Consider the following 27,110-nt stretch of genomic DNA (forward strand, 5'->3'; position numbering starts at 1 on the left):
AAAATTTACTGTCCACCCTACACACTTTTCCAAGCCATGAAATACTTTGCTTTTATGTATCTTTATGGCTGTTCATACGGTTATAGGACTGTACCATACTTTATTTTACCTATTCCCTATTGTCAAATATTTAGTTGGTTTCCATTTTTATTATGATAAACAGCGCTGCAGTGAACAGTTTTACAGCAAGTTATTTACCAGGAACTTGGTATATTTCTACATTTTTTCAATTCGTCTTATTCATTGCTCAGTGAAGCTGGGGAACTTGCCCAGGACTTGGATACTACTTATTGTGCAGTTAAACTTACTCGTTCTAAAAGTGTTACTCCAGACCATCCAGGTTTTCCAGAAAATTAAGCACGTAAAAAGGAAATGATAATGGTGTCACTCTTTCATTCTTTTGTCTGTTACTGCATTAGGACAGTGTCGAATAGTAGTGACAGCAGACATTGTCAACTGGGTTTGGCCTTTAATAATCATGCTTCTAGTAAAATGTCAAATGCAAGTTTGAGATGAATATTGATCATGATAGAGGTTTAACCATAAATTTTCTCAAGTCTAGAGTAGATGTTGGAATTTATCGGATGCTGTTTTTGGAATCTACTGGAATAATCCTATAGCTTTGGTCTTTTGGCTTAACAAGAAGATAAGTTTTAATGAGAGTTCATATAGTAGAAATTGTGGAATGAAGCCTATACTCCGACCAAAAAAAAAAAAAAAAAAAGGAAGAAAGGTCAGTGGGTCTTGGAGAATGAAGGTGAAATCCGCTGTGGTATGCCTGAGTCCTGCTAAGGCTTCTGTATTTTCCAGCGTTTAAAATCATGTATATTACTGTTAGTGGGAAAAGAAACCAATTTCATCATCACTGGTATGATAGGTACACATTTCATATGCCCCAAGTTTGCATGTGCAAGAAAAACGTAACATTTTTTCTCTTGAACATGTCTGATTTCCGGAAGGCCTAAATGCCGTCTTAGTATAGCAGGGACCATCTGGCTTCTCTTGTTTTGCTTTACTGCTGAAACCATCCTCTCTGGGGAGATGGATTCCTCTGACTGAAGGTGCACTTGAGTGAGTGAGTGGGTAGGGAGTAGGGAGTGTAGGCACGAGAACAAGAAATTGTGAGCGAGAAGAAACCTTGGTTACTACCTAAAATTATTATCCCATCATACAAACAAGGCTAAATTGCTATCCATAGCACAGTAGCATAGAGATTGTGCACCAGACTATTGAAAAGGAAATGTTATTCTCTTTACTTTCTCTTTTCCTCAATCCCCACCCACTAACAGGTGAATAATTAGGCTCATTTCCATTTAATGCACCGCGTGGGAATAGATATGCATTTGGAGAGTGATGAGCAGAGAAACTTGACACTTTGCTTCTAGAAAAATAATGGCTGAGACACACAGAAAACCACAGATAGGTCAAGTTCAGTCTGGGAGTTTAAAATTCTCCTCTAGAACAGTGCCTTGGCTTCTCCAGCCAATCTCTTTTGGCAGTATTAAGTGCCCTGCCCCAAATGATCCCAGGCAGAATAGGTGGAAAATTTCAATTGCTTAGGGAACTAGGAAAATGATAGATGTACCTGGACCCTGTCTATCCTGGACTACTTAAGGCATTTTCTATCTGGATGGAATATGATTGGAGGTAACTAGCAGAATTGTGGTGTTCAACATAGTCATCATTCTGGACGATGTGCAACTGCATATAAAAACATGAGCAGAATTAAGCCTAGTTAAACTGAAAATAGAGTTTCATAATGTTTTTGAATTGTATAAGATTTGAAAACGTTAAGGACTTTGGATATATAGAACTGTCCTCCTGTTCTCAGCTATTGCTGTATAAAATTGCATTTTTCCTTTACAAGTTGGTACTGTTATTATATGTCCTTGTAACTGTGGACTTTGAAATTTTCTTTGTAAAATCCCCTAATAACTTACTTTGTAAAAAGGCAGATAAAAAAGAGGGCAAAAATTTAAGGATATATTGACTTTCCTTGGGATGGCATTTTTATTGGGATTTATGAATGATTGTGGAGAAATCACTTTAGAGCTAGAAAGGAATTTACAGAGATCATCAAATACAAGTCCCTTATTTTATAAAAGCATGTTCACACTAAAGTATATATCAATTAAACTAAAAATTCAAAGCACAATGTATCTTATGTGACCATTACCTGTAGAGGAGAGTGGTAGTCTTACTGTTTGCTATTTTTAGAAACATTTGGTCTGCATTATAAAAGATATCTCAGAAAAAAAAAATCAATATCCCCTGATCAGTGATGTTGAAGGTAAATCTCTTCAAGGCCATTGCTCTTGGGGACTGCAGAGTCTGCTCTTTACTGGACTGCTGGTGTTTTGCATAGTTCCTTGGATCCTTGTCCCAATGTTTTTCGGGTATCTATATTTGTAGTAGTAGATGTTGAAGATTAAATTTTAAGCTCTAAGGTAACTGGTTTGGTTATGAATAGCATATGATTTCCTTAGCAGTCCCATTAGGACTTCATCATCAATTATATTTACAGAATGAGTTTTGGTAAATCAGTACTCCAAACATTTAAAAATTCTAGCAGAAGGATTGGACTTCAATATAACTACTTTCAATCATGTGTCTGAAAGAAACATAACTTTGGCCTTTGACACATTTTGTTAACTTGGACTGGTCAAAGGAACGCTCTCCATAATGGAGACACTTTACATACATTTTTTTTTTTTTAATGTTTGAATGACTCATTGCCTATTAACTTATTTATTGCCTTGGGAAGGTTTAACATGGATTTGTAGGTATTTTGTGACTAAGAGGCTGTTATAGGTTATATCTAAGGTTCCTATTTTCTAGCTATAAGTCAGTTTATTTCACAAACCCCCCCTCAGGAAGAAAATCTGTTTTCAACTCCCTTCTTTCCTTCCCCAGCATGACCCTCCAAATGTCATTTACTCATTCATTCAATTTGGTTGGTCAATCACTCATTCAAGTGTATTTTAAGCTCCTTTTATGCACTAAACACTGTCTAAATTACTATTAGGACACAAAAGTGAATGAGACCTAATTCTTTAAAGAATTTGCAGTCTTTGAGCAAACATAAGATGTACACAAGTAACGATGCAAGCTACTATATTGGGAAGTGTTAAATAAGGAGTATTTGGGGGTTGAAAGGAAGGTATGAGTTATTAACCTCAGTGTATTTGTAGACACTGGTTATGTTTGTATGTATTACACCTACAGATAAAATGTGTGTAATGTATACAGAATGCATATATATATATACATATATATACACAAACACAATACATATATAACATATATGTAATATATACACACACATATATATGTATATATTGTGTGCTTCAGAGATAATACTTTTGTGTTTTATTACTATGTAAAAATGACTTCAAGTTACTAGACCAATCGATATCCTTTATACAAAATTTCATTTCTTAGCCCCACATGTAAAATTGATTGCTTTCTATACAATGAGCACAAATAAGCTCCAGGATGGCAAGTATTTCTTGTTGCCTATAAACTATAAACTTTTTGTCTCTAGGACCTCAAACATAACGCATAATCAGAAAAGATTGGTTGAATAAGTAAACCTAGACAGCCCAGGTAAGTAGCTCCCCTTCCAGTCAGAAGTCCCTGAGAATGTGGTAATACATACCCCCAATAATAATGATGCAAGCCAGATCGAAGTTGATGTTTATTTCATGCAACAAACTAGTGTAAGTAGTTGAGGTCTATTTTTGTCACTTCATGATATCAGGGACTGAAGGTTCTTTTCATTCTGTCCATAGGATATTGTGTTTATTTATATGGAACAATTTAATTTACTATATTATCTGAAATCCTGCCAGCGGGAAGAAGGAAAGGGAGAATGAGGGCTTGCCTGTTCACTTTAAGTCTGTATCTTGGAAGTGACACCAATCATGTCTACTCTTATCCCTTTGGTCACAACTTGTCATGTGGCTGCAGCCAACTCAAAGCATGGCTAGGAAATGTAGGCATCAGTTGGGCAGCCAGATGCCTTAGATAATCTGATGCAGTGATCAGTTTCTGCCATATCCTCTGACACATGGTATAAGTGTAACATTTACTTGTGAGTGACTGTACTACAAGTTTTCACTACAGAATCTGTCACCTCCAGTTTTGGGATGTAGGAGATGAAGACCTCGCTTCATTCTCTGGTAGTTCTTTTAGCTGGAGGAGGTGCTTTCTGATGTTCACTGGATTATCAAAATTGTTTGTGCTTATTACAGGAACTAACATTTTAGAATTTCCATGTGTCTTCGCCAAGAAAACTGTTCTTTCCCATGATGGATTGACCTTCAACCTCCCTTCCAGGGCTAGTATCCAAAGAGAATACATCACTTATTGTCTTTACTAAGTGTTCCAGACTGTTTGTTGGTTCAGTGTCCAGTAGGAACCGTGCCAGTTTGCTGAGGGCTCTTGAAGGCAAAATTACATATTTTTCGTTGAAAAGAGGCATCAGGAGTCTCTTCTGTTAACCATTCTCCTTCGTTTTAGTAATCCTTCTAACACTCGACAGATTAAAAAAACACAAATTATTAGCTTCATTTTACATGGAAAGAAGTATCAAAAGATAGTACGGATGGCCAAACATCATAGAGTAGATTTCTGACAGAACTAGATGCTTTGGACACCTGAACTAAATTGCGTTCCTTTCGCCATTTGTCACATTTATTTAAATGTCGAGGAGTAATAGAAGATTTCAGACACATCTGGATTTTGTCGGGTTCATAACATGACTAGACTGATTTCTGGCTGTTTTGTGGTCATTTCATGTAACAGGGAGCAGAATTGAATTTCCCTTCTTTGGTTGCTCTGAGCTGTAACCCTTCACTGAAACAAGTTTTCTTAGCAGGTGGTGATGATACAGGAGATGAGCTTTGACTGCATCACATACATGTTTTCTGTAGATGTCAAATTTGTTGTTGGAGTTAGAAAGTGGATGCTGATATCCAATGTGAGATGACAGGGTTATTTCCCTCATACCCCACATAATTTACTGAGTGTCACATCCTCTGATGACATAGGCTATATCCCCTGATTTTCTGAAGGACAAACATGGGGTTGTAGATTCAACTTTGACAACTCAGATGTAAAGGAAAAATGGAATATCTATAATATATAATCTCATTTTTCACTTTCATTAAGTCTCTACTTGGAAATCAGTTGGGAAAAAAATTTTAGTCCTATTCAGTTTATCTTTCAGTCCAATCATATAATTGATGATGTACATCTTTCTTAGATAAAAATGCTCCTGTACCCATCCAGCCTTTCCTTCTTAAAGTGGCATCTAGCAGGAGGACTTTTGTATCTTTGGTGGGCACGAGCTGGCATCTGCTATTGGCCTTCTGGGTTCACCTTGGTTTTCATTAGACTCAGAACTTGAAGTTCCCCTCCGTGACTTTCCTTCAGCCCTCTGGCCCTCATGCCTCAGTGTGTCACGGAGAGTCTTACTATAGCAACTATAGTCTGACTGTGGCCCATGGAAATGAGAAGGGCTCAAGAGAATTAAGCCTTAAGGCTTTCTTTGACTATTTTCATGTCTGTGGCTGCAGGAGAACCAGGGATATTGACTTGACTTCTCTTTGCCGTGGGCATTAAAGGCTTCAGTGGTGGACAGAGATGTTTCATTTACACTCTGCGACAATGCCATGACCTGAACTGTTGACATGATGAAGCAGGAAGCAAATTTTTGGGAAATCCCTCCCCTTAATTTTGAGTCATGAATTGTTCCTGCGACAAATTCTAATGGCTATATGTTGAGGACTGTAGAAAATGTAGTGGCATCAGAAAAACCAAATAAATGCAAATAAAACTTTACACATAAATTAAAAGGTTTTTTTGACCCTCATACTGCATTATCTGCAGTGGGACTCTAGTGAGGTCCCAGTGCCTGATCCAGCCGGCAGCAAACAGATCCTAGTTTTATGTTCTGCTTTATCAATGAGTTATTACCCTGCCAACATCACAGCTATTGTAAGTTAAAAGAACATATTTGGCCCACCCTTTTTCCAGCTATCTTCCTGCCCTTCTTCTCCTTCAGACACCTTGAGGAAATGGCAAGTGACTTTGTTTTCATCTGTCCGGTAGTATAGAGAGGAAGATAAGATTTTTTTTCCCCCATGTAGATTTGCGGGATAGTCCCTAAGATAGGCACATTGGACACCAATGGCAAGAGTCCGTTTCATTTCTTTGGGAAGAAGGATATACCTGTACTTAATCAGCTTTCACTAAGTGACTGCAGTACACCTGACCTGAGGAGCAGTTGACAGAAAACAGACCAGTTAGTCTGATTTGGGAAGATTCTGCCTCTTTCGTTCCCCTCTTGGCACCTGTACAGATTAGCATGTTACAGGGTCTTGGAGTTAAGAAACGTAATTTTGCTCAACACACTGTCCCATGGTTATTAGACCAGGGAAAGAGTGTACTTACATTTTTTGTGGGACACGTCACAGCATCATACAAAAGAAGGTTGAACTATGGAACACATCTCAAATACCTTCACGCTTGGCACATGACTGTTTTGTATCAGGAATGTTCTCTGAAGACTGCATAGTGTCTAGTGGATGTGTATATAGATCTCACAAATGATGCCGTTTTTCCTACTGGAGAAAGGTTTCTTCAGATACTTGTTGGTATATTTTGATGTTCTAGCATTCTGCGGAATTGTGCAGCCAACAGCTGTAGAGGTCATTTCCATTTCTTTTCTAGTAATAAGTGCCACAGGCTCCTAGCCCTGCTAGTCACACCTGTTTGGCGACTCACACTTGAAGAAAATAACAGTATCTTGCGGCAAGCCTCCAGTTTTAAAGTCTCATTTAATTTTTAACAGATGAATTTAAAGGTCAGTTAAAGAGGATTTAGGTGTTTTTTTTCCCCCACAGCACAAACAACTTCTGCAGTCTTAACTGTGTTTCTAAAGCTAAATGGAGAAGCTCCTTAGGAGCTAGAAAGGATCATCTCCTTGAAAAAGAAAAATCCAAATCACGTTGAAATTTGGACAAATTGTTATTTGTTGTTACTTTTTAGTAAAGTAATCTCTACGTGAGGCTTGAACTCATGACTCCAAGATGAAAACTCCCATGTTTTTAGGACTGAGACAACCATGCACCCCATGGCCAAATTTTTAATGTTAGTGAGTAGCTTTGCAATTCCCACCCCCCCCCCAATCAAATGTTTCTCATAATTGTGACTTTCTCTCTGAAGTGGATGCTTAGGTATTTTACCAATCCTTGCTTTGATTTCGTGGCCAGTTGCTGGAATGATGAGCGTATTTTGAGGCTATCGGCCCCTTCCGGGGCTCTACCAGATGTGCTGAATTTAGCCTTTAGCAAAACTGTATTAGACCTTGCTCAGCATACATCACTTCGTCAAGGATAGCAGATAAGTCTGTAGAGCACCTTAAATCCAAGTCATTTTCACTAAAAGCAAACAATTAGGGAACATTCCAGATTGGAAAGAATTCGACCACCACTTTGACAGAGCAGGCCTTGAGTTTGCGTCTCCAAGGGAAAACATTATCAAGTGATGCTTGTGTGGATTATCTCAAAAAGCTGTTTTAATCCACAAAATGTGTTCCATTTACCAAATTATAAGTGGGAATGCTGGAGAAATGAATGCTCTCACCTTCAGATAAAATCATGAATGGATTTGACAAACTTCCCATGTGTCAAATGGAGATGAACGAAGTTTGGGTGCAGTGGAAGTCGCTGGGTAGAGCTCCAGTGAAACTGCTCAGAAAGATGGAAACCTCTGGCTGTATACTAGGTCCTTCCCTAGTTAACTGTAACACCTAGGCCACAAAAGTTTGTACCTTGGGTTTCTCATCTTTACATTGAAAGGGATGGTTTCCATCCCCTTTAGGTCATGATCTCCTAGTTCATGGGTTCAGGCCCCACAATGGGCTCTGTGCTGATGGCCCAGAGCCTGCGTCAGATCCTCTGTCTCCCCTTCTCTATGCCCCTCCCACACTGTACTTGTGCTGTCTCTCAAAAAGAAACATTTTAAAGATTGGGATGGAAGAAAATCTTAAGCAAATGACTTTTGTAATATTTTTGGATTTCACCGTTTTAAAAACCTCACACGTTTCTGTAGAGTTCATATTTTCTTGTCCTGGTCCTCTGGGGGGTTGGCCCAGAGCAGTAGGGGAGGCCACCTGGATTTTACAGCTTCATGATTTATTATATATGCCAACTTAAAGGAAAATCCTTAGAAGAAACCACAAATAAGCACAGAACTCAAAAGTTCTTTTGAGCATGGTTTCAGGTTGATCTTTTTATATATAATTCAAAGTACTTCTCAGCACTTAGGGTACAACTTTATGATAACTTCTCCAAAGACCTTTTCCCAAAGGGAGAGTGTGGTTCTATTTCTAATTACTTCTTGGTGGTCACATGATGTTCTTTTATGATGTCAGTACTTAAGGTCAGCACCCAGAGACAGAACAGCTGGCAAGAGTCTATTAACAATTTCAGCCCTACCCCAGATCTTAGCTAGGTTAAACGCCCACTGCTCTTGGCTGGCTTTTCTCCTGCATCTTCCTTTCTGGTCTTTTTTGATCTCCCTCTAAAAGATTGCACTTCTTTGTGTAGCTGATCCTGAGGTAACTGACACAGCTCATGTTATTTCGAATAACTATGACATTCTCCTTCCTCTTAACAATGGAGTTTTATGAATCCCCCCCCCACCCTTTTTTCCGCCAAAGCTCGCAACTCCATATTTTCCTTTAAAATAGTTTAAATTTTTTAATAGAGTTGGTCCTTGGAAACATACAGCGGATGAATGTAAGATGAAAGATACTGGTGTTTTGGAAGAGACTTTAGGATAATTATTTTTAAGGACTGTAAGTATGATGGTATAATAAAGCCAGGATTATCTTGGGAAAGACTCCAAAAAACACGGGGCTTCTAGAAATTCGGGAAACACAAGTGCATATATGTCATTGAGAACACCTTTGCTCCATAGTAAAAATTAATGCTCTCAGATTTAATGGACACCCTGTATTTTAAAGTGTTGGCTAACATGTTGACAGACTATCTTCTTGAATTGATCATCTAGGTTTAACTGCCTGTGGGAGAAAAAAAAATAGTATCTTAAACCAGAGAGGTTTTTATCTTTTACATGAGGTAAACCTGGAGATGGGCATTACAGGGATGGGAGGTTGTCTCCATAGCATTTGGGAGGCAATTTCCATCTTTTTGCACCATTCTCATGCATGGATTTAATCTTCAAATCACTTCATGATTAAAAAAAAAAAATGGCTGCTGAAGGAAGGGAGTAAGGCAGAAAAGCAAAAAGAAAGCCACTCACCACTGACTGCGTGCCCAGGAGTGCAGTTTAGTACTTGTGTCTGCATCTGAGTCTGTAGATTCGGGATCAGGCAAGAGAAACTGGGAAAGATAGTATGTTAATACTGTTGACAATGTATCCAACTAAACATGGGTTATTTTGCTAAGGAGGAAGAGGAGAATGGATCATTGGGGGAGTCAGCCAGAACTCTGTGTACAGGTGAAATCACACCTTGTGTAATTGAGGAAAGGGAGTCCGTGGTGGTATTAAGTGATTTACTCAGGACCACTTGACAGTTAGTGACACAGAAATTAAAATATACCATATGATAGGTGTCAATATCTGGGGGAGGTTTACTGGCCACTCATGTCCCTCCTAAAAAGTGGCATTCATCTTGATGAATAGTTCATAACTTGGAACGCCTGGACCAACATTACCTGAGAACTTGTTAGAAATACAAACTGGCTGGGGTGCCTGGATGGCTCAGTTGGTTAGGCAGTTAAACGTCTCACTCTTGATTTCAGCTCAGGTCTTGAGCTCAAAGTTCCTGGGATAGAGCCCCATATCAGGCTGTGTGCTAACAGTGTGGAGTCTGCTTGGGATTCTCTGTCTCCCTCCCTCCCTCCCTCTCCCTCTCTCTCTCTCTCTCTCTCTCTCTCTCTCTCTCTCTCTCTCTCTCTCCCTCCCTCCCTCCCTCCCTCCCCCTCTCCCCCTCTCCCCCTCTCCCCCTCTCCCTCTGCCTCTCCCCAACTTGTCCTCTCTCTCTCTCAAAAATAAAAAAAAAAAAAAGATACACCAACTCTCAGGCCCCTCCTAGACCTGCTGAATTAGCTGGGCCCCACCTTCAGGGTTTCTGTTTCAACAAGCCCTTCAGGCAATTCTCATACCCACTAAAGTTTGAGAATCACAGTCCTTGGTGATTTTATTGTGGCCCATGGTTTTGACTTTAGTCTCACAAGCGCATAAAGTCTATCTCATATTGGCAGAGTTAATGCAGAGATGCTGACTCATGCTAACAAATCTCAAAGTAGTGACCAAAAAAGGTCATTTCATTGACTTACTATCTATACTAGAAATGGTCGGGCAGTCCAAAAACTCATGTCATTGTAACCAGCACATTCTTTCCCTGTGGGCAATTTCAAGGGAATGATCAGAATGAAACTTGGAGTGGGGCGCCTGGGTGGCGCAGTCGGTTAAGCGTCCGACTTCAGCCAGGTCACGATCTCGCGGTCCGTGAGTTCGAGCCCCGCGTCAGGCTCTGGGCTGATGGCTCGGAGCCTGGAGCCTGTTTCCGATTCTGTGTCTCCCTCTCTCTCTGCCCCTCCCCCGTTCATGCTCTGTCTCTCTCTGTCCCAAAAATAAATAAAAAATGTTGGAAAAAAAAAAAAAAAGAATGAAACTTGGAGAGCATTTCTTAGTTTCCTGCTTCTGGACTGTACGTCCAAATATGTTATACTGTTGAGACTACTGAAGTCTCAGGAAATTTGCAATCACATAAAGCCAGGGAATCTGATGGCACAATACCCATATCATCCAGACCAGCGTTGTCCAATAGAAATAATGGTATGGTGAGTCATGCCAACATTGTTTACTGAGATAGAGTAAATAGAATAATATTGTTAAAATTCAACAGAGTAAACTTGGAAGTTGTAGTTGATGTTTCTGGAACAATTCATGAATCTGGCAGCATCCCATCAAGCCAGTAGAGGGAGCTCTGAGTAGTTGTACAACGTGAAAGGTTCTTATAGGAAGGAGAGTGGGGAAAGAAAGTTATTAGCAAAAGAAAAAGGATTCTTTCTGGCAATATCATGTTTCATTATGGGGAAGAGCAGGGGTCTTAGGCAGATTCCCTCATCTTCCTTTGGGAAATTCAGAATTCCCACTGACAGATTACCTCACTGGTGCTTATCAGAAAATTCCTGACCTGTTAAAACCCTTTCTACAGGGGGCTGAAACTTCAACTAGCTTAGGTGTTAAGCCCTGGTTTGCTGTCTTGGCCTGGCTCAAGTGATGCCATTTGGGGCCTCTGGTTTTCTTTCTAATGATAGAATGAAAAATATAAAGATGCATTTGTTCAAGAGTGCACGTGTGTTGTATATCATGATGTGAAATGTTTATTTGTAAATTACATTTAAAAACCTGAAAGCCTTCTCTCTGTATTAATCTAACTGATTGCTGTGACGAGTTATTCCACACACATGCTATGTTCTGCTTATCTGTTTCTTCCACTGACAGGTATTTAATTATTTAATTTGTCCTCCCCCCTCCCCCTTTTTTTCCATTTACACAATACACTGCAAAAAAAATATGTCTCCTTGTATACTTGTCCTGAAGATTTTTAGGGTAAATACGTAAAAGTGTAATAGCTGTATTAAATGTCAGAATAGGTGGTTTTCAGTTTTGATTCATTATCACCACAATGGTCTCCAATGTGTCTGTATTTACACCTACGATGGCAGTTTGTGAGGATGTTTTCCTGTATCTTTACCAGCACTTTGGTAATTTCGAAGTTCTTAATTTAACAAACCTTGCTGAATATGACTGTTGGAATGGTATCTTGTTCTAATTGGCATTTATTTCATTTCTAATGGGGGAAAAAGTGCCAACTTTTTCACTCTTTCTTTAGGCATTTTTATTAAACTGTATGGGATAATAGTTACGAGAAGTGTTAACACATCCTCATGTGTAATCGTAAGGAAATCTGCCACTTTCCTTCCCTTGTTTTCCCTTCCAACTCTTCTGTTTTAGAATTTACCTATATTATATGCCCAAATAACATGTTGGGATTAATCGTTTTTTTTTTTTTAAACTTTATTTTGAGAGAGAGCTCACACAAGTTGGGGAGGGGCAAAGACAGAGGGAGAGAGTGAACCCCCAAGCAGGCTCCGCAGTGATAGTGCCCCTTGATGCTCCCAATGTGGGCTTGGAACTCACAAACTGAGATCATGACTGACTGAGCCATCCAGGCACCCCTGAATTAATCTCTTAAAATAATGAGGCTCTTGATCTCTCCCCCCCCCCCCTTCACTGCCATGTCACACCATCCTTCATACTGTTGCATCCTCCAAAATCATGATTTTTGAACAGATCAAAATTCCTCACTTGTATTTTTTATTACCATATAAAGCTGAGTCATGTAGTAGTATGAATACTTTCTTTTCCCTGTACATTTGCCTCTGTTGCACAGGTAAAATACAGGCTTGTTCACTGATTTTTGTCTTCCCACACTTGTCATTAATTCAGCCCCAAATCCAAATGTCTAGATAGCCAGACTTCTGGATGCATCAGGGATTTTATCAAATTCATTTCCAGAGAAGTCTTTCCTAAAGTCTCTTGACCTGTTGTCTTCTCAAATCGCTCTCCCCTAAGGCTAATAATCAACTCTCTTGCTGGGGGATTTCTTTTGTTTTGCTACTTTGGAAATTTCCTTTTTCTCTTTCTTGCTTCATTCTGTACTTTTCATTGAGCACAGGAGTTTCCTAAGAAATGGCAAATGGAAGGAAACATTGTAGAGTACTCGGGGACTGAAAATATCTTGACATGGACATAGGGTAATTTTGTTCACTATGGAATTCCTGGTGGGAAAGTATTTTCTTTCTGTAATTGGAAGACATTACCTCATAGGCTTCAAGCTTTATGGTTTCTGTTGAGAATTCCAAGGCCATTTTGATCCCTGATGGTTTGATTGTAATTTGTTTTATTTTTAATTTCTTCCCATTTGGTTTTCAATGTTCTCAATTTCTAGAGCTCTTAGTGATTGGATATTTGCCAGGTTGCTTGTTGCTCATCTCTCTGCTTTGCTTTAGTTTCTTGACTGTTGCTCATTTTATTTTTGAAGATTGCTATCGAGCTCCCATTTCTTTGATCCCATTTCAACATCCAACGGATCTTTGTCCTCTAGATTTTTATTTTTATTTTTTGGCATCTTGTGCCTGTGTCACGGTTAAAATACCTCTCTGATACACATCCGTGCACACACAGTTAGATTTTTCTTAAGCTTGAATAGTCTCTGACTACTTATTGTTTGGATCTTTCATGCTAAGGTTTTCTCAGAAATCTTGTGTTCCTTGGTTCCCTACATATTTTTGGGAATGTGTCGATGAAAAAGGCTGTTGTACACCCTGAGTTCAAGGAGGATCAGGGGCTTGCCAACTCAGCTTTTTCCAACACTTTGTAGCACACCCCTCAAAAGCAGCATCATTTGGTATTCCCCCTTGGGCTTCTCAGACTCTATACAAAGAGTTGCTGTGTTTTGCAGAGTGCTGTAAGGCCTGGTTTCCAGCCTTCTGGTAACTGATCAAGGGAAGACTCAAGGTGTCTTCTAGCCCAGACACCCCTATTTTTAGCATCTTCAGAGATTAAACTTGCTGTCCGAGTATGAGGCCAGCTGTAGCTTGGCTGCTGGAGCACAGAAGATGTGGGGGACAAATGATCTCCCTAAGAGCTTGCAACCAGCCTTTATTTTAACAGCCAGCCCTTCCCCTCCACTGCCAGAGGTACATGTTACTTACCACTGGTTCCTGAACATTTGGAGGATTCTGCAAAGTAGGTTGGTCTATTTTCAGTTTTCTCAGTGGGCTGTTAGAGCTGGGTTGCATATGTCATTCAGTCTACTCTTTTTCATTCAAGAATATATTTCTAAGATGCATTCATGTTTCTGTGTTCATCTACATGGCATCACATAATGCTTCAGTGTCTGTCTGCTATAATTTTCCCCAGTAGTTGTTAACCTATTATACAAATCATCATTTGCCTGGCAATTGTGTTTTTTATCATTTAGAATTTCAGAATTTATGTAGTGAAATTAGTCTTTCCTTCTTTTTTACATTTTATTAAAAAACATTGTTTAAGAAAATCCTGGCAACATAAAATAACAATGTATGCACCTCTATTATTTTTTTTTAATGGATCTCCAGATGATTTCTGATCCATCTGGAATTTACAGCATGAGGTACAGATTTGAATAGTCCTCACATGCATGATAATACTCCAATCCCATCTACGGAATAGGCTGTTTTTTCCCCCCATTGATTTCGAATGCTACTTATTATATACCAAGTTCCCATAGGTGCATCAGTTTTCTTTTTATATAAATGTTTTATCTTGACTAGTGATCTCTTTGCTTATCTTTGCTTATTTATCAAAACCATACTATCTTATTTAGAGCTTTCACAGTATCTATTAGGACGATCATGTACTTTATCTACTTTAGTAGATTAAAAATGACATTTATATTCTAAACAGTAGTTGAGAATATATACGTATATTTTATTAATGTTAATCTTTGCTTAAGTCATTTGCTTATAATTTACTTTGGGTTTTTGCATTTATGTTCAGAGATGACATTAGCTTATTAATTTCCTTTATTGTGTTAGTTTTGTCCAGCTGGTGTGTGTGTCCTGCTTGAAAATAACAGCAGCTCTTCCAGTTTTATGGAAGAGTTTATATACTTTAAAAGGTTCTTACTGAAATTTGTTATATATTACCCATAAAGTCATTGACCGTGATAGCTTTATTCGGTTATGGGTATTTGAATATCTTTACAATATATTTTCCAGTTATTTGTCTAATCAACGTTACTACCATAATTTGAGCCAATTTTGGTAATTGTTTTCAGTCAATTTCTCAGTTATATAGGTCATCAAAATTATATAGAGCTGTATATAGTATTTATCTTAATTAAAAAAAAAAACTCAATACCTGTTCATGCATTTTCTGTGCTTTCTTATTCAAATCTGAAGAAGATGATAGTTTTTAATAAGTTTAATAAACAAGTTTAATTTATTCTGCAACTTTTTAGAACTTTCTAAAACTTCATATAACTTAATGTTTTTCTTCTAAATTTTTAATTTGAAAACTTAGTTTATTTTGGTTAAAAACAAACATTTAAGACTGCATTTTCCTCTGAGAATGATATTGCTATATCCTGTAGCATTTTGCACTTTATTTTTCTAATGTTCATTGTTTCTAAATAATATGAGATCGTGTTTTTTTTTTTTTTTTCTTTGACCTATGTTATTTGGGAATGAGGTATATCATTTAAAGACATTAAGATTTTAGTGGGGTAGGTAGAAGGCTTTTTCTTTATTGTAGAAGAGTTCTAGATTTCCAGAAAAGTTGCACTGATAGTACAGAGGATTCCGATATAACCCTCCTCCAGTTTCTCTGATTATTAACATCTTTCCTTAGTGTGCTACATTGTCAAAACTGAAAAAGAAATAATGACACAGAAGTATAGAGTCTACTTCACTGGAGTTTCTTTAGCCAGGGGCACTTCCAGACTTGGCCCAATCATGTTTCTAACCTCAGATTCAGATGCACCTGCCTGGAGCCATCTCCTGGCTTGCTGTTGAGCTGACCAAGGTGGGGAGCCACAGTAGGGGTTGAGCACCTGGCTTCTCCAGCTGAGATACCCAAATTAATGCCTCCCACTTGCTCCTGGGCCACCTCTAGGCCCTAAACCATCTGGATGCTCCGTTTATCTTTTGTAGCCTACCTCTTTTGAAAGGTAGTTTCCTCTAATAGGATTTTTTTCTTTGTTTGGTTTGTTTCCGTTTTTTCTTTCAGAGCTTCTTCTCTGTAGTTGGCTGTGGACTCTCCTTGTTTTTTGGTGCAGTTATAGGTGTAATAATTTACCTTTAAGTATTTTCTGCCACTTCTAGATATTTGAATTGGGAATGATGCTACTGAGGTATATTTGAATTCTTTCTTCAGCCTTCCACATATTTTAAATATTTTAATGTGTGTTTGTCTATAGTATGCTGGTATTTAAGGATTCCTTTTTAAGTTTTTCCACAGAAATGAGAAATGATGTGCAAAATTGGGTTTCAATATCTAAGAGGTTTCTACCTCTTAGGAAACCCACAATATCACCGAACACAAGCCATAAATACATTTTATGTAAATCATTATAAGCGTATTTTTATTAGAAAAGTGCATTCTATAGGATATGGCAATACTTAATTTAAATGCAGCTGATTTAAAAAACATATTTTAGAGAACGTGTGCATGAGCGGAGGGAAAGAGGCAGAGGGAGAGAGAATCTTAAACAGGCCCCATGCTCACTGCAGAATGGGATGCAAGGCTCCATCTCGTGACTGAGATCATGACCTGAGCCGAAATCAAGAGTTGGACATCTAACCGACTAAGCCACCCAGGTGCCCTAATACTTAACCATTTTTGTTTCATTCTCTTCACTTCTGTTATTTTCCCACATGGCTATGGGTCATAGCTGCCTCATTTTCCAAAACTGCAACTTTTGAAAGGACTGAATGTCCAAGATTTTTCCATGTCAGAAATGAGTAAAAATTCCAAAATGAATCTGAGGAATCATGAGCAATTACATGAATGGTCTGGCATCACAATTATTTCATCAAGCAAGGGCAATGAAGCACCAAATATACAAAGGATACCATATTGGAATATAGAACACTTGTCGCAGAGTCCCTGATGGCTACATCACAGACTGGCACTCATTCAGGGCAGTTAGGAACTCTTGGTTTAGTATACGTGGCAAAGACCTCTGTCAGAGGTAAGTTACAGCTATAGGTGGTTCTCATTTGGAAATCTTCCATACCTTTCCCCATATTCTTTCCCACTGGCCCTAACCTGGCCTTCCTGGAAGGCAAAAATTCTGCCCTACTCTGTTCTCCTCCCCTCCCCCTGAAATTAGCCTTTGCTTGAAATATAACTAAATCCCCTTCAGATTTGTGCCTGGGTGGGGGAGTCTCTGAACTTCAGCTGAGGTGAAAGTTCTGGTATCCTGGGCTTCTATTCTCATCAGGGACAAGATGGTCATTGTGGTTCTTGAAGGAGGGCTTTTGCATCTTCGATCTCTTCACTTTTCTTGTCTCCTCTAAGGGAGGAGAGAAATGTGTTTTCTTCCGGTAGGATGACCAGCCCTCTCAGTATGCCTGGGACTGAAAGTCCCAGGGACCATTAGTCACCCTACCCAGTGTGCCACTCTAACCTGTGTGTCTGCTCCTTGGCAGGTTCCAGATAGAGATGACACCAGCTGGAGTTGTCACACAAAAGAAACTATTTACAGCAAATAATTTCCAAAGTTGTGATTCCATGAGTGGAGGTGAGTGGGTTTCTTATACTGAGTTAGGATGAATATTCAGGAAGTGAGCTTTCTCCTCCCATGTAAAGGTGGGCAGAAGGTTGTGCAGGTGTACTCAGAAAAGTTGCCTGTGCCTGCGTCCCATGTTATGTTAATGAAGCTTATGCTCCTCCTAGTGTGGGGACTTCAACATTATAATGAGATGGAGGTAACTGTCAGGCAAGAGGAAGGGGCTGTGGCTGTGCTCTGAGAGCAGGTATAAACTGGATGGGGATTAGGACTCTTGATCTTAGGTAAGGCATCCAGGGCCTTGCTTCCTTTTGAAACAACCCTGGGAGTTTCACCCTTGATCTGTGGTCTCTGTCATGGTTAGGCTATTTCCTGGCCTGGTACAAAGGCTTAGTTTTTACATTCCCTCTGTTCCTTTAGAATCCTTAACTACTGAGATTTTTGCATTTCTTTGATTCTGACAAGCTCTGCAAACAGCGTGCTTGGGCAAATAGGGCAAAGGTCACAGAAAATAGCTGGGGGCCTGAAATGACTTCTCAAGTGTCTTTTGTGCTTGGCTCATCTCTTTTTCTGGGGACCCCTACCTCGTTCTGTAGACACACCAGGTTCTGTAGAGAAGGTACAGCCTGCCTAACCACCGCCTTCACCTATTCTCTTATCTGAGTCTTCATTTTTGTACTACCTCAGTATTAATCTCTGTGCACAGGGTAGGGAAAGGCAACTAGAGACAGTGACAAAAGTACTTAGGTACTAAATACTTTAATAATTTTTATTAGCTTTTCATTGCTGGAATGCTTAGGAATTACTGAAAGTCTAAGGTGCTTCTGAAAGAGCCAGATGGGGTGAAGACATGAGTTATATGTCCTGAGCTTGAATACAGTCAGCTATGCGGTGAAATCTGGAAGGTCAGATTTGCTGTATTTTGTGGGCCTTAGATACTGACAAGCCTCTCTCCTTTTCTGCCCCCTCTTTCTTTCTAGAACTTCCATTCTTTCCTTCATGTCTTTCCCTCTCCTTTCTTTTCTTCTCTTCTCTTTTCTTTTCTTTTCTTTTCTTTTCTTCACTGTCTTCCCTTCCTCTTGGTGTCTCTCTCTCTCTCTCTCTCTCTCTCTCTCTCTCTCTCTCTCATTCTGAGGGTCTACAGAAAAATGGCCTGAAAAGCTGTCATTCATGTCAGCTGTTACTAACATCCCTGAAAAATACGCAAGGATCTCTTTCATGTAAAGAGCCCCTATAGACCATATCTTTTGAGCTGAGGAAATTAAAAAGTACTTCATGCTATTTTCTATGCATTTCTGACTCTATGAAGGAAGGCTTTGGGGATTCTTTCCTTAAGGCCCTGTCCAGAGCTGAGTGCCAACCCATTTCACCACAGATGCATGGTTTGTGGGGCCTGCTACATCATTAATCACCCTGCCACCCACCCCAACATCCCCTATTTTAATTCTTCAATGTAGCTGGCTTATTTCTTTCTAGATGAGTTGCAGGTATGGGTATGAAAGAGGTGGGGCTGTTGTCAAAACTTTCTGAATATAGTATTCACAAGAAACCAGTAACTGAGCATTCTATAGAATTCCCAAAATCTGCTCTGAGGAGTAGGCTTTTGGGCCTTTGATCATGGATGAAAACAAAAGTACAAAGTAGAACTGAAAGAAACGGTCTCCAAAAGTTAAAACAAAAAAGGGGGGGTGGTCATCTTGGAAGAAGGCAAAAGAGCTATATCAGGTTTACATCATCAGTTTGATTTTTTCTTTCGGATTTGAGCCAGAATCCCAACGTAATGAAAAGCATTTCTGAGACTGTCACACCCGCCCCCCCACCCCCCGCCACCCCCGCCCAATTTTGGGCTAAGTGATTTTGAGGATGCTTTATTATCTGAGTTTGACTGTAAGCATGCTGTTTTTGTCTGCATTGCTTTTGGCATTTCAGACTTCTTCCTGATCTTCTAATTATTGACACTCTTAGAGGGAATAAAGAGAGGCTGTATACCTGTATGCCCGGCCAAAAGCAGATGGCACATTCAAAACTGCTGATTAACAAAGAGACTATTTACTGAGTGGACTGTTGACAAGTTGTGGGCAAGGTGAAGGGAAACCAGCTAGATAAGAACGGAATAATCCAGGGCAAGCGATAGCGGGAGGCTGTTACCACCCCAATGCATGGGGGCTGACGCCAAGATGAGATGGTCTTACTAGGACTAATGAAAGCGATAGCTGCACGGCAGGTTTTCTATCAGGAGCTGTGGCCTTGGGCAGACCATGGCCACTGCCACATTGCAAGCTGGCAGAAGGCTCCAGCGGAATAAAAAATGACCTTAACTTCTTTCTGTTCTGACTTCCTGTAAGTGCCTCCAATTGGGCTGAGTATTGAGCGGAGTTTAGAAGACACGGAAGCTTCACCGATCACTTCAACAGAGGCCCACCTCCTAGGGCACAGAGCAAGGTAGAGGAGGTTGGAGAGTGGTTGATAATGTTCAGTACGTAACCCAGAAAAGTTGACAAAAACCTCTTGTTTCTCATCAGCTTTTTCTTAGACTATATCTCGATGCTCACTTATAAAGGAAACCATTTTGCTTAGGCTTAGAATTATATGGGATACATGGAACGCTTCCTACTTGTAGGGGCAAAGGAAAAGGTTCTTTTTTATGTTAACGTAATGTGAAAGAGTTTACAGTATTAACCAATATAAGAGGGAGTGAATGTTGGATTAGGGAAATGAAGCAGCAACTTCAAGGTCGTGTCAAGATGATACATGAGAATTGGCTGCTTTGCTCTCCTCGATAATGAGCCCAGGGAGAAGCACCGAAGGAGAGCTCCATGGGTACATGGAACCAGTAATAACAGGAATAAGACTGGAGGCTGCCTTGAACTTGTGCGAGGGAGAATGTGTGTGTTGGGGAGTTGTGAGTAGGTGAAGTCTGGAATACCGGGGGGCCAGAGCTGCTGGGAGAAGGCAGAGTGGAAGAAAGCTTTATATTTTCTGTTCTTGACATTTTCCTTGCATTGCCTTGAACAACTTTGCCTGTCCCTTTACTGATAACTGGCCACAACAGACCAGGTCGGAAGTAACATTGATCCACAATATCCTGCAGTGGTGAGGACACGAAGAAAACAGAGGTGAATCGACAAGCCACCCTCAAGCATTGACTTCTCCATTATTATTTTTTCCTTTTTAGCTTCCAAGTAGATTCTACCTTGTCTCAGTGTGGCTACTTAAGCGCTTGAAAGGTAAAACTTGTACGATTGCTGGAAAGGGGCACAGAAAACATAAGGAATCAACAAGGTTTCTCTGGTGTCTGCACTCCCTTGCCCATCCCTGTCTCTGTCCTGAAACACACAAGGACTGATGTACACTGGAGCCTTCCTCCATATTGCAGTGCATATCCCCAAACTAAGTACCTGTGAGTACCTATATTTCCCTGTGAGTACCAGCTCATAGGCTGAACTAATTACACCTCTCGGGAGAACAATAACTCTACCAAGAAAGACAACATATGGAATGACATATTTAATCAGGAACACCATTGTTTGAACAGACTGGCAGAGGATTTATTTATTTATTATTTATTTATTTTTAAAATTTTTTTTTTCAACGTTTTTTATTTATTTTTGGGACAGAGAGAGAGACAGAGCATGAACGGGGGAGGGGCAGAAAGAGAGGGAAACACAGAATCGGAAACAGGCTCCAGGCTCCGAGCCATCAGCCCAGAGCCTGACGCGGGGCTCGAACTCACGGACCGCGAGATCGTGACCTGGCTGAAGTCGGATGCTTAACCGACTGCGCCACCCACGCGCCCCTGGCAGAGGATTTAAAGTAGAGGTAAAGAAAGAGAAGAATGAAAAAAATAGATACTTGAGGTATTAAAACATAAGAGGAGAAATGCTATAATAAAGAATAGAATGGGTACAGCCAAAGAATGAGTTGACGGATTACAAAGTAACATTGAGAAGTATCCCAGAAAACAGCAAAAAAAAAAAAAAAATAAGTCCTAGAAAACACACAGAAATGCCAAAAACATGGAGGAATTACATACATATTAGTTCTAGAATGAATCTTAAAGTGGGAATTTTTTTCTAAAACATAAAGAGAAATGAAGACCATTGAAGGAATTGTAGAATACCCGGTATGGTTATGATAAAAATACCTACTTAGGTTCATACTGAAACTCAGGAATACTAAAGACAAAGAGGAAATTCTAAAACTTTCCCAGGGAAGAACATTGTTGACAAAAAGCAAGAATTCTGTGGCTATTAAACATTTCAACAACAGCCTTGGATGGAAGAAGATAATTATGTTGTTGAAGTATTGAGGGAGAGAACGTTGATGGAGCTTTTATATCAAGTCAAATTTTCACTTAATTCTGACGGTATAATAAAAATATTCTTAAATGTGTTAAGCCTCAGGAAGTTTGCTACCTGAAATCTTACACATTGAAAGCACTCTAGGAAGAAAAAGTGTAACTTTGTAGTAAGTAAAATAACAAATCTCTCCAATGTAAGCAGGACATATAAGGTATGAGGGCAGATATGGTAAATGGGAAATGTGAAGTAAGATAGCAAAATAATTTTTATGTCCTAAAGTAGCAGCAATTCCAATGAATGGATTAATGTCATGAACTCCATAATAGGAATGCTTTTTATTGGATTAAAAAATCCCACGACCCCTGGGGCACCTGGGTGGCTCAGGCGGTTGAGTGTCCGACTTGAGCTCAGGTCATGATCTCACAGTTTGTGGGTTTGAGCCCTGCATCAGGCTCTGTGCTGACGGCTTGCTCAGAGCCTGGAGCCTGCTTCAGATTCTGTCTCTCCTCCTCTCTCTGCCTCTCCCCTGCTCATGCTTTGTCTCACTCTGTTTCTCAAAAATAAATAAAAGCGTAAAAAAAAAAAAAATTCCCATGACCCCAAAATAAGTTGTCAATATGCAGTAAACTTAATTAAAAAAAAAAAACAAAACAGAAAACTTGAAAATAAAAGTAGAGAAGGTTACCAGAAATGAAGAATGAAAAGAAAGCTTAATTATCAATCATTAGTTGAGGTTGGGGAAGAATCCTTCTGCCGATGAACTGTTTGATTTGATAGTCTAGGAGAGAGCCATCCATGCTCTCTGTTGGAAGACTTCGTTTCTCAACACCACCTTCCTGACACTCAGTTCCTCAAAGGCTTAGATCTCCTATTGAAATGCATTTAGGTTAACCTTCTACCAGCATATTCCACCTTGATTTGTAGACCTCTCCTTACGTTGTGGACCAACTAAATTTGACAATTTGTGTTCTTTATAAAATACCTCCTAAAAACAACATTCCATAAAGCAGAGCAACTTAAAGACATTTTGGGGATTTTTGTATTAACCATTACATTTCTTTCTGATTCTTCTAATTGGCATTGACTTTCACACATGGGCACTAACATGGTGCGATCCTGACTCCTAATAACCTGGCTACTCTGCAAGTAGACAGTTCTATTGATTGATGCAACAATTTGAACAATATCTGCTGGGTATCTAAAATGTGTTGGGAAAGATTTTAAGCACAGGGGTCACAGTTGTGAGCTTAACGCTCTTCCTGCGCTCACAGCACTTATAGTTTGAAGATGAAAAAAAAAAATCACAAAAATCCATCTAGAATTGCCCAGTGTGAAAAACCCAGAAGGAAAATGTGTGTGGTGCATGTCAGTCACAGCACAGGGCATTGGGTAATGTGTGTGTGTTGTGGGGGAGGAGGTGGTCCTAAAAAGTATTCTTTTTTTTTAATTTTTTTTTTTTTAACGTTTATTTATTTTTGAGACAGAGAGAGACACAGCATGAACGGGGGAGGGGCAGAGAGAGAGGGAGACACAGAATCGGAAGCAGGCTCCAGGCTCTGAGCCATCAGCCCAGAGCCCGATGCGGGGCTCGAACTCGCGGACCGCGAGATCGTGACCTGAGTCGAAGTCGGACGCTTAACCGACTGAGCCACCCAGGCACCCCTCCTAAAAAGTATTCTTGAGCAACTGAACTGGTACTTGAGTTCAGAAGGCTGGGCAGGGTCTGTACAGGTGAAGAAATGGAGAGAAGAACATTTCTCACACATGGGCCAGCATGGGCAAAGGTGGGAAAATTATTTCAAGAAGCAAAGTGTTTATATCTGGAGCAGAGGTGCCGAAACCTAGAAAGTAAGCGTGGTATTGACTTGTGGTAGGAAAGCTTCGTCAGAAACCGTTCAGAGGCTTGTAAAAGATGGTAAATACTTCCAATCCTATGCTAAACAAAATAGAAAATGGTGGTATGGTTTTAAAGAGCGATGGAGGAAGAATCAGTTGTGTATTTTAAGGAGAAAATTCTGGCTACAGGAGATGAATGAAAGCAAGAATCTAGTTAAGAAGGTATTAAAGGTGCCCGGCTGAGAGGTTTGGTGGGTTGGATTAGGAGGGAGCAGGTGTCAGATGAAGACCAGCTGACGGGTTGGGATTTATTTTAGAAGTCTGTGTACAGATGCTGGTAGTGGATTGGATGTGGGTGAGGAGGATTGGGAAGTGTTGGGAATAATTTCTGGGATCCTACTAGCAGTAACAAATGGATGAGGTCAGAATCCCAGCATGAAGTGCCGTTTGGGGAAAGAGAAGACCAAAAATGGCGTTCAGTTTGAAATAAGATTGCCAAGTGGAAATTTCAATTAGCTGGAATGTAGGAGACTGGAGCTCTGGAAATTAGGCTTTGCTTGGAAACATCACTTTGAAAGCCACTGGAATATACACCATTCACAGAAACATAAACCTAGATGAGATTCTTTAGAAGAAGGGGTTAGAGTAACAGAAGGTGTTTACCCGCAGGGAACTCAAACACCTACAGAGACTGGTCAAAGAAGGAAGAGGCAGCAAAGGAACCTGAAGGGAGGGCTAGAAAAAGAGAACTTGGAGAATTTGGTCGTCTTAAAGTCTAGAAAAGGAAATCTTCCCAAAAGAAGGGAAGGGGTTAGGCCTCTGCAATGTTTCTGAGAAGTCAAGTAAAGATGGGGACTGAAAAGATGTCCTCGAAATTTAGAGACAGGGAGGTCACTGGTGTTTATTCCAGTTCTTAATGCATAAACGCACCATGTTATTAAGCTCCTGGATTCTTTGGGCTGGAAATTCAGACTGGGTTGCTCACCATGCCTGGGACTCCCCTGGAAAGACTTGAAGGCTACGAGTGACTCCGTGGCAGGAGTCTAAAATCTCTTTGGGTTCGTATGCTAATATCTGCTGCTTGAGCAGAAGAACTGGGAGAGCAGGACCGCTAACCCCAGGGACTACACATGGCTTTTCCATGTAGTTTGGCTTTGGTTTCCTCACAGTGTGGGGTCTTCAAGTTTCATACTTACTCGACATGGTGGCTCTGTGCTCCAAGCTGTGTTTTCAGAGGGCAAGGCAGAAGCTGCATCTTTCCTGACATAGCGTTGGAAGTCACCACATTCTCTTGGTTACAAGTGAGTCACAAGCCTGCTCCGGTTTGAAGGGAGAGGACACAGCCCTCCCCTCACTACCTGAGGACTGTCAGTATTTGTGGGCATACTTGAAGACCATCATTGGAACTTGAGTAACAGTCTCCAGGGAGAAGAGGACACAGACTAGAGGGGCTTGCCCAGTGAACAGAAAGTGAGACCTGGCACTTGAACACCGATTGGTTTTATAATCGACACCTTAAAACTTAGTTTGAATTTGCTATAAAGGGGATGTGGCGAATGCTAAGGCATGTTAATATTCCTCCAAATTGCGACTGCAGATGTGAGTCAGCTTTTGGGTCAAGCATCTTAAAACAGCTTCCGAGTAGTTACCTTAAAAATTAAACTATAAACCCTTGCTATAGCAGGTGGAAGCAACTATCCTACCCATTTCACAGAAAGGGTAAATAATAGTTCTTTGGCTTCTTAGTAAGGCTCTGGCAGGTGTCAAAAATGAAAGCAACATGTGAGATTACATTGTGTGGTCCTTCTATGTGAGCAGACATGCGCAGGGAAAGCAATCAAATCATGCACTCATAAGAATGTTGGTCTAAATGGCGCCACTTTGAGTTCCTTTCCTAAGTTTGAATTTTGTTTTTATAGTAACCTTCAAAATTCACATACACAAAACACATTACACGTGTATTTACACCATGGAATCTGTGTTGGCATAGCTATAAATACTCGGCTAATAGCCCATCTTGAAAGGATATGCACCATAATAACTCTATCAATGTGTTTAAAACCTAGCAATTATTTTTCCATCCATTGTTTCAAGTTGCCAAACTCAGTTAACGTATAAAGTTTTTTCTGTTTGTTTTCTGTGATATTGATAAAAAAAAAAAAAACAGATTGGGCACTACTGGTAACTGGTGACTTCAGCTAAAATTTGGAGCTGGCCATTCACTGATTTTTTTTTTTTTTTTCTCATTCACTTGTTGATTCACTTAGCATGTTCATTTCTTTTGTGTTAACTTTTTCTCTCTACTCTTCAAAAGGAAATTTAAATTTAGAAGAGTTTTAAAAATTTAGTTTTAGCTTTACAGAAAAGTTACAAACGTAATCCATATCTCCACCTAGTTCTCTCATTAACATCTTACATTAGTAAGCAAGTAATGAACAATATCCATTATCATTAACTAAAGTCCACATTTTGTTAGAATGTTAAGTTTCTACCTAAGGTCCTTCTTTTTTTTGTTCCAAAGTATCCCATTATGTCGTTATGTCCCCTGAAGGATCTCTAAACTGTGACTGTGTTTTAGATTTCCCTTATAGCTGATGACCTTGACACTTCGAGAAGTCCTGGTCAGAAATGTCTCTCATTTAGGGTTTCTCAAATAGGGTTTATCTCCTATTTTTTACATGACTGGGCTGGGATAAGGGACTCCTGGGGGGAATCAGGTCACAGAAGCAAAATGCTGTCCTTTACCAAGTGTGCATAGTGTCAGCATGACTTAGCACTTCATGAAATTAAATGGGATCACATGGCTGGGGTATTGTTATTTTGAGGGTGTTTCTACTCTATAATCAAGTTATTCTAGTGTCCACCTTCCCATACTGACCTCTTGGGAAGGAGGTTAACTGTGTATATGTGGCCTATGCTTTGGGGGGAGTGACAGGCCATTTCCCCTAGGGGGCAGTATCTACCTCAGTCTTTGCCAAGCCTGATGTGCCAGGGAGCCAGTTGCTGACCCCCCCAAAATAAGGTAGTTTATATAAAGCACTTAGTACTGTGGCTGCACTTAGTAGGTGCTCAACACTATTTGACCTTCCCCCAAGAGGCTTACAAAATGATTCACTTAGAAAAATTTGTACAGTGTAAAAGCACAGACTTAGTTTTCACTTTTGATTGTGAACGATTTCAAAATACAAATAATTCAAAAACTTGCATGGTGCCCAGACCAAGCAGGTTTAAAAAAAAAAAAAATGAGAGAGTGCAAGCATGAGCAGGGGTGGGGTGGACGGAGAGGGAGAATCCCAAATAGGCTCCATTGCTGTCAGTGTGGAGCCCTGTGCTGGGCTCGATCCACCAACCTTGGAATCAAGGTTGAGTTGAAATCAAGAGTCGGACGCTTAACTGACGGAGCCACCCAGGCACCTGAGATGAGGCAGTTTCAGTAGAGCTTCACATTTTGCTGTAGAGTCTCAAAAAAATTTTTTTTTTTTTTTTTTAAGAAATGTTACAGAATCTCCAGAAAGTCCTTCCTAACTCCTGGATATCACTGCCCTTTGTGTAAACAATCACTAAAACAAAGTGGATGTTTTAAATTTCCA

This window comes from Panthera pardus, unplaced genomic scaffold, assembly GCF_024362965.1.
Source record: "Panthera pardus isolate Hobbes unplaced genomic scaffold, ASM2436296v1 HiC_scaffold_16, whole genome shotgun sequence".
In the NCBI taxonomy this organism is placed as follows: domain Eukaryota; kingdom Metazoa; phylum Chordata; class Mammalia; order Carnivora; family Felidae; genus Panthera; species Panthera pardus.